Source organism: Myodes glareolus, chromosome 12, assembly GCF_982192425.1.
Source record: "Myodes glareolus chromosome 12, mMyoGla1.1, whole genome shotgun sequence".
NCBI lineage: Eukaryota > Metazoa > Chordata > Mammalia > Rodentia > Cricetidae > Myodes > Myodes glareolus.
The window spans coordinates 38,300,088-38,311,222 of NC_142037.1; the positions used below are offsets into that span (position 1 = coordinate 38,300,088).

General features: G+C 45.0%; 1 long non-coding RNA gene across 1 annotated transcript in view; it reads right to left on the reverse strand.

Annotated features, from left to right (window-relative positions):
- LOC125392454 (uncharacterized) overlaps positions 1-10,833 on the reverse strand; it is a 31,476-nt gene extending 20,643 nt beyond the window's left edge. The window contains exon 1 of the long non-coding RNA XR_007229530.3: positions 10,725-10,833. This is a non-coding gene — a long non-coding RNA (uncharacterized LOC125392454). The remainder of the gene's footprint in view (positions 1-10,724) is intronic.
- Positions 10,834-11,135: the final 302 nt, after the last annotated feature.

Below are 11,135 nucleotides of genomic sequence, written 5' to 3' on the forward strand. Positions count from 1 at the left end.
GGAAACCCAGGCAGAAAGAAAGATTTCAAGTTTCAAATCCTGCCTAGATTGCCCAGTGAGTTCAAGGCCATGTCGGGCAACGTAGTAAGAGTCTATCTCAAAATAGAGAGAAGTGAGGGCTGGGAATACAGCTCAGTGGTGACACCTGTGTAGCCCATGTGAGGTGCTAGTTCAATTCCAGCACTGGGAGAGAGAAAATTCCAGGGGATGAGGCAGTTGGTCGTAGAAGCAGCCATTCCCAAATGTGGTTCTTCTGTCCTTTGTGTTCTTTTATGAATCACAGGCATCTGCAGCTGCTGGGACTGGCATGTTTATATACAGGCAGAGGGACAAAACCAAGGGAGAAAATGAGCCGGCTGAACCAATAGAAAGAATACCAGAAGATTAAAAAAAAAGGCACAATAACAATCAACAATCGACTCCAGCTACATATTTTAAAAGCACTCCAGTCCAGTTGGTACTAAGCATGACTCAATCTGTATTTGGAAACGAGAGGAATTATACAGAAGGGATGGATGAACAAAAACAAGAAAGATTGTTTTGCATAATTCTCATTCTCAGGCAAAGGGCTATGCAAAGGCTCATGAAATTAGCCAATGATAGAAGTAGCACAGCGTTCAGATGTCAGGCAAAGTGCATGGAGCTTGTCTAGATAAGCGCTACACAGCTGGGGAATGAAGAGGATGTCAAGGACTATACCATACCATCCAAGGCACCAGGAGCATGGCGCCGACTCACAAAAAGATGGGCCGTATCTAAGGATGTGCTGACTGCATCCCTGGAACGACTTTGAAAAGAGCAGTGAGGGGCTGAGCAGTGAGTCTCAAGCAGGAGCTGGAGGCAGTTGTTAGATGCCCTTGGCAGGTGCTGGGAATTAAACTTGCACCCTCCACAGAACAGCAAGCACTTTTAACCGCTGAGCCATCTCTCCAGCCCCTAGTGTGGTAGGCTTTTTTTTTTTGGTCCACCAACCTGCTCCCAAACAGGAAGACTTGTTACTAGTTATGAATGCTCAGCCTTATCTTAGCTCTTATTTTCATCTGCTTCTCTTCTTCTACATTTGGCCTTGGGCTTTTATTTTCTTTCTATGTATCTTACTCTTTTGCTGTCTCTACGGCAGCTTCCTGGCTTCTGGCCCCAGGGGTGTCCCTCCTTTTCTCCATCATTTTCTTCTTCTCTTCTCAATCTCTCCCATTTATTACTCTCTCTGCCCATCAACCCCACCCATTTCTCTTCTGCCTAGCTATTGGCTATTCTGCTTTTTAGACCAATCAGGTACTTTAGGCAGGCAAGGTGAAACAGCAACACAGCTTTATATAATTAAACAAATGTAGCATAAACAAATGTCAAACATCTTTACATCATTCACAAGGGCAACGGAAACAATTGTAACACACGTCACATTGTTAATGTGAATACTTAGCAACATAAAAAAAAGTAACACACCTTTGCCCAGTTAAACAAATATCCTACAACACCACAGGATCAGATTTTTAAAATCATCCTTCCCTTGTAAGTTCAATGTTTTGCAAAGTTTAAGAAACACTGATGGATACCTGTAGGTACTAGAATTGAAAAAGAAAGACAGAGGATGCAAGACAATTAGAGCTGCCATACAGCACCACTCGGGAGCTCCAGTCAGAAGGTACTGTGTGAAATGTGCTCACAAGACCATAAATCAAAGTGCACAAGCCTATGAAGGAATCTGCCACTCTCTCCATCCCATTCAGTGGGGGAGTGAATGAATTGTGCTTCAAGTCCTGACTGTTGCCTCATGCGCTTTCATTATGGCTGTATATCCCTAAGCCACCCAAGTCTACAGATCTCTCAGAGAAGAACGTGACAGACCAAGCTCTTCCTCTTGAAACATATGACAGAAACTACTTGCTACTGACCAGTCTGTGAATAAGACAAGTGACCAGTCCAGGTCACCATGATAAAAGGGACATGTGACCTTGGCCATGGAAGAAGCAGAGCTCTGAATATGCTGTGTCCCCCCACCCAGAAAGTGTGATTCAGAATCAATAGCTGGCATCTCAATTGCTGTGCTTGGTGGAAGCCAATAAATACTATTAGTAAGGATGATCAAAATTAACAGTCTAAAATCAGAACCCTTCTGAGAATAGAAGGGGCACTGTCCTAATGACACAGAGACCACAGGTGTACACAGGAACACTGAAGACCAAGTGGCACATAGGGCCACCTGGTTTAGATTGACATTTAACCAAAGAAAAGAGGAGGGGCCGAGATAAAATTTCAAAACCTAATATCCTGGTTTGCTTTTTTGCTATGATAAACACTATGACCAGAAACAACTTAAGAAGGAAACGGTTTGTCTCATCTCACAGCTTACAGTCCATTAGAAAGGGAAATAGTGTGGGAGAATTGTCTGTATTCTGTCAATCATGTTTTGAATAAACGCTGATTGGCCAGGCAGGAGGTGTAGGTGGGAAAACCAGACAGGAAGTGGAAATGATGCAAGGAGAGCAGGAGAATTCTGGGGAGGAGGAAGTTGATTCCACCCACTCCTGCCCAGATCACGGAAACAGCAGGATGTAAGCTGCCCCACTGAAAAAGGTACTGAGCCACATGGCTAAAAAAGATCAAAATAATGGGTTAATCAAGATGTGAGAGTTAGCCAATAAGAAGCCTGACCTAACGGGCCAATCAGCTTTATAACTTATAGAGATCTTGTGTGATTTTCCTCTGGAACTAAACAATTGTGGGGACCTGGTGGGAGGACAGAAAAACCCCCAAACAAATAGGCCCCTTCATGTTACAGGGAAATTAGTGCAGAAACTCAAGCAGAGCAAGAACTTGGAAGCAAGAGTTGAAGCAGAGACTCTGGAGGAATGTGGCTTACTGGCTCACTCTTTGTAACTAGCTCATCCTGCATTCTTATACAGTCCAGGACCGCGGAATAAGCACACTAATCCCACATCAATCATTAATGAAGGAATGCCCTTTAAAAAATTGCTTGTGGGAAATCTGATGGAGACCTTTTCTCAACTGAGGTTCCCCTTCCCAGATAACTCTAGCTTGTTTCAAGTTGACAAAACAAACAAACAGAACCAAACAAACAAACAAAACCCCCACCACCTAACCAGGGCAGCTATCATATGAAAGGGAACCATGTATTACAGAGAGAATCATAGCGAAGAAAAGGTTGCACAGAAGGGTGCGCAGACAACTTGGGGACAGGCTAGAAATTCTTAAAAGATGAGCATCTCTTCATCCTGGCAGAAAGGCAAATTACCTACCTAACATAGGTGTCTTAGTTCCCTAGGACTTGATGGCTAAAATACTACAGACTCTAGATGTCAACAATCAAAGTATCACTTAAGTCACCGTAGGGTCAAGGAGAGAGTGTTTCCTTTCCTCAGATGGTTTCCGGCAGCTCAAGACATTCCTTGGTTCACCACTGCATAACTCCAATACCTACACCAATATTCACAAGCCCTTCTCTTGTGTGTGTCTTTTCCCCAGATAAGTTCACATTCGTGGAATCCTGAGAGTCCAATTTTCTGTGGAGCCACTGTTGAAGCCACCATGGCAGCTCAGGACTCAGGATGAGCTTCATTCAAAGCCATAGGGCCCAAAGAAGCAGATGTACACACAAATCCTTTCAGGTACTATAGAAGACTCTGTGGTGAATAGCAGAAACCCATCGAATATTGACCTTAACACTGCAGCAAATCGACTCAAGTCTAGATACAGGAAACCCTACACTAAACTGTTTCCTGTTTAATGCTGTTGCATGCATTGAAGTCCCACAGAGCCAGCCTGCAGCATTCTTAATCTCAGACTGGAAGAAAGGCAAGTCTCCATGTCTAAATAAACTAAAGGAACAGAATACACGGTAGTCTTAAATGAATTGAGACTCATCCTTATAGAGTCTGAGAGCTGAGATGGGACCAATCCAATCTAGATCACATGTCTGATACTCACGATACTGTTAAGAGAAAATGCGGTGAGGTTGAACATGCAGGCAGCCTAGCAGAACCTAGCTATGAATGAAGAAAATAAATATAAAATGAAGAAGAGATACGGCTAAAGGAATGTCCATGTGTGCTCTGTACTGTACACTAAATATATTCGCAACACTCTGAAAGATACTATCATGAATTCCATTTTGCAGAACAGAAAAACAGATAAGAGATGGCACATAGCTCATCTAAAGACACACCTAGTGTCTTAGTTGGGGTTATGATTGCGATGATAAAACACTATGACCAAAAGCAACTTGGGAAGGAAAGGGTTTGTTTGGCTTATACTTCCATATCACTGTTCATTATTTAAAAAAGTCAGGACAAGAACTCAAAGAAGACAGGAGCCTGGAGCGGGAGCTGATGGAAGAGCCCATGGAGGAATGCAGCTTGCCGGCTTTCTCTCCATGACTTGCTTAACCTGCTCTGGGCTCCCTCCCATCGAACACTAATTAAGAGAACTCTCTACGGGCTTGCCTATAACCAAATCTGATGGAGACATTTTCAAATTAAGGCTCGCTCCACTCTGATGACTCTAGCTTGTGTCCAGTTGACATAAAGCTAATTAGTGCACCTAGTGAGTGGGAAAGTGGGGTTTAATGTCAGATCTTTTGTTTTGTTTTGATGGAACATGCAGTCTCACAATATAACCCAAGCCATCCTTGAACCCAGTCTCCCTCCCAAGTTCTTCGATGACAGGCATGTATTGTCTTATCCAGCTTAATTCAGCCATGTTTCCTGCACGTGTGTGTGTGTGTGTGTGTGTGTGTGTGTGTGTGTGTGTGTCTGAGGACAAGGTGAGGCCAGAGGAGTGAGAGGGGAGTAACACGGTTCATGGTAACAGTGGATATAGCTCAGTATGATTAGCGCGAAGACAGTGAGAGGCTAAGCTCAAAGCGGCAGAGGCAGGCTATTATGGCTGGGTCGGAGAGAACAAGCATCCTCTGTGAGGGCATGTTCTGGGCTGTAAAGGAGTCATGATGAGTCCCAGGCTTCTGACTTGACCGACTCAGCCCATTACCAGTCATTAGCAGTTAATGTGATAACTGTGATAACAGCCCTTCATCCAGCACCTATTTCACAACAAGTATTTCACAAGGATTTGCTTATTTAAGTTTCCCAGTGACCTGATCATGCTACATAGTAAAAGCCACAAAAATCCCCAAAGCACTTAACAACACTCCTTTCTCTAGCCAGCGTTGGGAGGGGCTGGAGGAGGCACAGCCGAGGAGGCCTGGCTCTGTCCCACACGTCTGTTTCTTCCTTTATGGGATGGGTCTCCCTACCCAACAGTGTAAAGGTATAGCTGACCTAAGGAAAAGATATCAGCTCTAGGATAGAGCAGTCAATCAATGGAATTGTGTTTAAAAAGTTAGATAAGGCATGAAGAGATAGAAATTCTGCCACTGGTCGTGACAAAATAAATCAATGCAAGAACTTTAGAGAGCAATTTGGCAACAGTTACTAAAGTTTCAAAGCCTGTGCCCTATGACTCACCAATTCCACTCCATCCTGGAATGAGCAGAGCACTATAAATGGCAATTCCATAAGAGAAGGATGTCATTATGAATCACTGAAGGAATAACGGGTCCTCAGCAAATGGCACTGGGAATAGTGAGTGACATTAGATTCTGACCACGTACTAGCGTGAAATACAGGTTACAGGCAGATCAACGAGATTTTAGGGGGACTGAGTCTAATATTATTTTTATGATAATCTCTTATGATCTTGAAAATGGATTTCTTACAAAGACCATGGGCATAAAATATTTGCATATTAAAATTCGAGGTTCTGCTCAATAGCAAAGTTGAACACCACAACTCGAACCACCTTCAATTGGCAACAGTGTGCATCCAGAATGTATCTAGAACTCTTAGAAACCTGTAAAGAATGGTAACCGATAAAGTCAGGTGAAATGGGTAGATGATATTGAGAAGCAAATCAAAACACGAGAAATTTTTGTCATATATGTGCAAAACACTTTCTCAGGTCCAGCAAGACGACTCAGTGGGTAAAGGCACCTGCCACCAACTCTGACTGCCTGAGTTCAATTCCTGGGACATACATGGTGGAAGAAGCAAGCATACTGATCATTTGACTTCCATATGCAAATGGTGGCCTGAACATGCATGTGCAAACATTAAACATAAAATGATAAGTTATCAACTTCACTGATGATCAAGGAGTATCAAATTAAACCACAGTGAGATGTTAGTTCACCATGGCCAGTTCAGTCACAGTTGAAAAGTCTGATACTATCAAGTTGGCAAGAAATCAAAAATCTAGATAGAAGATTTTCTTAAAGGCCATGGACTCAAGAGCAAGGCAGGATTGTAAAGAAAAACCATGTGTCAATGCTGAAATCTCCGGGGGATGAACCCAGCATAGTGGAAGAGTTTCATCCTCTGGGAGGGGTGAGGAGTGTTTATCAGCTAAGAAAGAAAGAAAACTTTAGAAAGTTGAAGTGAATGAGAGAATATGGAGTCTGTTCCAGAGGGCTCGGCTCCACATGTGTAGTGAGGACAGCTGCAGAGAGTGAGAACCATGGCCTAAAATGAAGAGAGAATGGCAGGAAATACACAGTGTCCTTTCAGGATCTAGACACATCTAGAGAGCAGAGAGAAAGAGAAGAGAAGAGAGTAGAGGGAGGAGAGAGAGAGAGAGAGAGAGAGAGAGAGAGAGAGAGAGAGAGAGAGGAAGAGAGAGATCATACAGCAGAGGGATGGGGGAGGAACATAGGGGGCACTCAAAGAGTCAAAAATACAATTAGCACACTGGACCTATCACTGAGCAGAATTACAGTTCAAAAGACAGGATTCTTGAGGATTCAAAATATACAGGACTTAAGAAAATCCTCTCTCCCCATTAGCAGTAATGAAAAGCCATTTTTTAAGGACCTGTGCTGAGCCAATGTCTAGGTGGCACTACTGAGCCAGAGGCAAAGATTTCCTTTTTACAAGGGCCCTAGGAGTGCAGAGTGTGTGTCTTAATCACTGTCCTGTTACTTAGTTACTGTTATGTGACACCGTGACCATGGCAAAAATAAAGCATTTAATTGGGGGCTTGCTTAACATGTTTAGGTGGTTGGTCCATGATCAACACAGCCGCATGCAGGCAGATAAAATACTGGAGTAGTCATTGAGAGCTACATCCCAATCTGCAGGTAGCAGGCAGAGAGAGACACTTGGCTTGGCATGGGCTTTTGAAACCACAAAACTTACCCTGAGCGACACACCTCCTCTAACAAGGCCACGCCTCCTTCAACAAGGCAACAACTCCTAATCCTTCCCAAATAACTCCACTAACTGGGGATCAAGCATCCCAACATATGAGCCTTTAGGACCTGTTCCTCAAACCATCATACTGTGTGTTGTGGTAGTAGGAGGGCTGTACTCTCAGGACAGGCTTATGGAAGCCATCTGTCTCCAGCTAGAGGTGGCCTCTTTGAATCGGAAATGCAACGATCCATGTATTCATTTGAGGGACTAGCAGTGCCACGAGCTTTACAATGCCAGTAGAAAACTTGCCAACTGAGACCTGGGGGACAGAAAGACCACCCGGGGAAAGAACTAACATCAATTCTCCTCAAGCTGTTCCGTAAAACTGGAGGGAATAAATGCTATCACATTCAGTTGGCATTGCCACTATTACCATGGAAACAACTGGACAAGAACAAGGCAAAAGAAAAGAAAAGAAAAGAATAGGCTATGTTAGTTACTTTTCTGTTCTTGTAATAAAAACACCACAACCAAGACAACTTGCAGGAAAAAAGAGAAGTCATTTGGGCTTATGGTTCCAAGGAGATGAGAGACCATCATGGTGGGGAGGTATGGCTGCAGGAATGAAGAGCTAAGAGCTCATGTTTCCAGACCCAAACACAAATCAGAGAGGGAAGCACAATGGATACAAAGCTTTTCATCTCAAAGTCTACCTCCTGGGACGCACTCCCTCCAACGAGGCCAAACCTCCGAAACCTTCCCAAACAAGGCCACCAACTGGGAACCAAGTGTTCAAATGCCTGAGCCTATGGGGCAGTGGGGGACAAACTCATTAACACCACTATGTGAGCCACTCTCCCTGAGGAGTGTGGATGTTAAAATTCTCGATAAAATACTTGCAAATCAAATTCAATAGCACACTGGGATCATTTAACACACAAAAAGAGATGGTTTCATTCCAGTTATGAAAATATGCTTCAACACTTGAAAAACCAATAAGAGTTACACAGCATATAAACAGATTCAAGAACAGAGATCGCATAATCATCTCAAGAGATGTTAAAAAGCCACCTTGGACGAAGTCTGATAAGCCTTCGTGATAAAAACACTGAAGAAATTACAGAGAAAGGGGCTGGAGAGACAGCTCAGAGGTTAGGAGCACTGGCTGCTCTTCCAGAGGATGCAGGTTCCACTTCCAGCACCCACATGGCAGCTCACACCCGTCTGTAACTCCAGTTCCAGGAGATCTGGCACCCTCACACAGACGACCATGTAGGCGAAACACCAATGCACATAAAATAAACATAAATAAATGCTTAAGAAACGAAATTACAGAGAAAGCAATGGAGAATAATCAGATGTCGCTAACCACAGAGCAGGTGAGAAATCATCTGCTCCAGTTTCGGGGATGAACACGTCCTGTCTCTGCCTCTCCGGAGCTGGTGTTACAGATGTACACACAGCAGCTGGCTTCTGTAGGTGGGTTCTTGCGGGGGGGGGGGGGGTCTGAATTCAAACCCCAGGCCTCACAACAGGCGCATTGCCTACTGAGGTGTCTCCTGAACACCCACATCAATATTTTCCATTCTCCAAAGTAATATTATTAAGTGAACAAAATTTACAGAATTACGAGTGTAGGAGGATCTATTTCTATATTAGAGTAGTTTAATGAAATATTTCTATTTAGGATTCCACAGCTAGGTAGCCAGTGTTTTAAAACATTGGGAGGCGCAACAGAAATCAACATTTAAACAGTGGGTAGAGGCTCTGGCAGTCAGTAATAATAGAGGGGGAGAGAGAGCGGCAGGTGGGAGGGGGCTGTAGAGCTCCTCCTCCTAGGAATCCTCAACTGTGTCTCTGATTTACAGAGATTACAATGATTTCTTTGGAAATCATTGTGGGATGATATAACATAAGCTTAAGATGTGACAACACTCGGGGATAGGGAGCAGGCATTCATGGTGCTGTTCTCTCTGGCTTTCTAAAGGCAGAAAGTCTGTCGACAGTTGTCCCTTGACGCCCAGGACTGAAAATGTGTGTTTGCTTTGCCTTTGGAGGAAGCATCTTAGTAACTAGCTCTGCGCTCGACCGCGGGGAGGGGGGTCTCGGCAGAGGGCAGAGGCTGATTGCGGCTAGATGAGCTTCGAGCAGCGGTTTGGGTCTATAGACAACTCTAAACTGATACTCTGAGCATCACACGTTGACACAATAACCCTGCATCTGGATAGGTTTGGGAATGTGTGCATCCACATCTGTGAGGGTTTAGAAGAGCAGGAACAAGTTTGAGTACGCCACCACAGGAAAACAAATGACCCGAGAGTTCATCGTGACCAATACGAACCTGTGTGGGCTGTCACCTTCTTAGGAAGAATTCCGGCTATTGCTTAGCACTGGAGGAAGAACCACCATGGCAGCTGGGGGTGGGGGAAAGGTCTGTCTTCATGTCACCTTGCTATAAACAGGGACCTCCAGGAGAATGGTCACAGGCTCCCAAGGAAGCTGAGAGGGTGCTATCCCCACACTTCCCTTTGACGAGGAACCGAAACAAAAGTAGGTGTATCCTAGACTTTTGTCCAGTCTCGGAGGTAGCTGCTCAGGGGTCAGCTACCTCAGCTACCGAGGGCTGTGACCTGAAGCCAGAACTTGAAGAGCCTGCTCCTGCTTTAAGTACAAATTGTGTGGCTTTGTTTCTTCACCTTGGGAGCAAACAGGGGAGCTAAGAGTCCTTCCACTCAACGAAGAGCCCCTGAGAACCCGTCTGCGCCTGGCACTGGGCAGGACCAAGGAGCCAGAGACAAAAGGGGCCAGCTCGGATCCTTTACGAATGACAGACCTACGAACTGGCTGTGCACTGGAAGAGAAGCACTTGGTGATTTCTCTGGTTCCTCTGTGTGTGAAGAAAAACAATGGACCTCTGATGGTGGTCAGGTCTGGTTCTGTGAAAGAGCCAGCGTCTGGGCTGAGTTGAAAGGACAAACGTTCCTTATGACTAGTGGCGAAGGAGATGCACACAAATCCTTGGGGTGCAAGAAACTGTGGTGACTCCCCCCACCCCGCACACACACCCTCAAAATAATAAAATGGAGCTGTTGTTTATCTTTTGGGTGGCCCCGTCTGCAGCCCAACCTCAGCGCTTGTAGCCTCCTGGGAAGCCCATAGAGCTTCTCCACTGCAGCCTGATAGAATATCAAGAGGTCTGGGAGGAGATGAAGCAAAGAGTCCCCGAAACGCCGCGCATGAATACCACCGGCCACCTCGCATTTCTGTTACCATAGCCCTGGAGCCGGATCGCTGAGATCGGAACCTTGGCTATGGAATCAAGTTGCGTCTTAAAACGAATTAATCTCTCCAGAGCCTCGGACTCCCTAGTTGTCGAATGGGGGTCAGAATCACTGCCGCCTCACCGTGGGGTAGAAAGGGCGAGTGAGACCGCATATAAGGCCGGTGCTGCTGTGTACAGTCAGCGCTTAGTAAATGTTACTTTCATGGTCCTTGCCTTAACAGCCGTGTTTCCGCTACCTGTTTGAAAATCTCCTTCGATGCTTTTGCCCTCTGCCCCTCTGTATATCACCAACAGATTCCACCAAGAGCTGCTTTTCTCCGTTGGTATTGTGAACAGAGATTTACCGGATGTCCTTTTTCTACTTCTCGCTAGAGATTCTGACGCCACGTGATACTCCCCCACCCCCATACTAATTGAGAACCGCGTGATGGTCATTGCAGGCTTTTGCGCAAGGGAGACGCGTGACTGTATGAGGCTTCTTTATCTTGGGACCTGATTTATCATAAAGACTTAAGTTGTTTAGAAGAGTGTGTATCTCATTTGTCAGCAGCCCTGATTCTCCTATTTCCGTGGATGTTGCTCTCAGGCTTCCAGACCCGTTTTACTACTCTGGCCCCAGGGATGCTATATTTCACTGACTGCCAAAG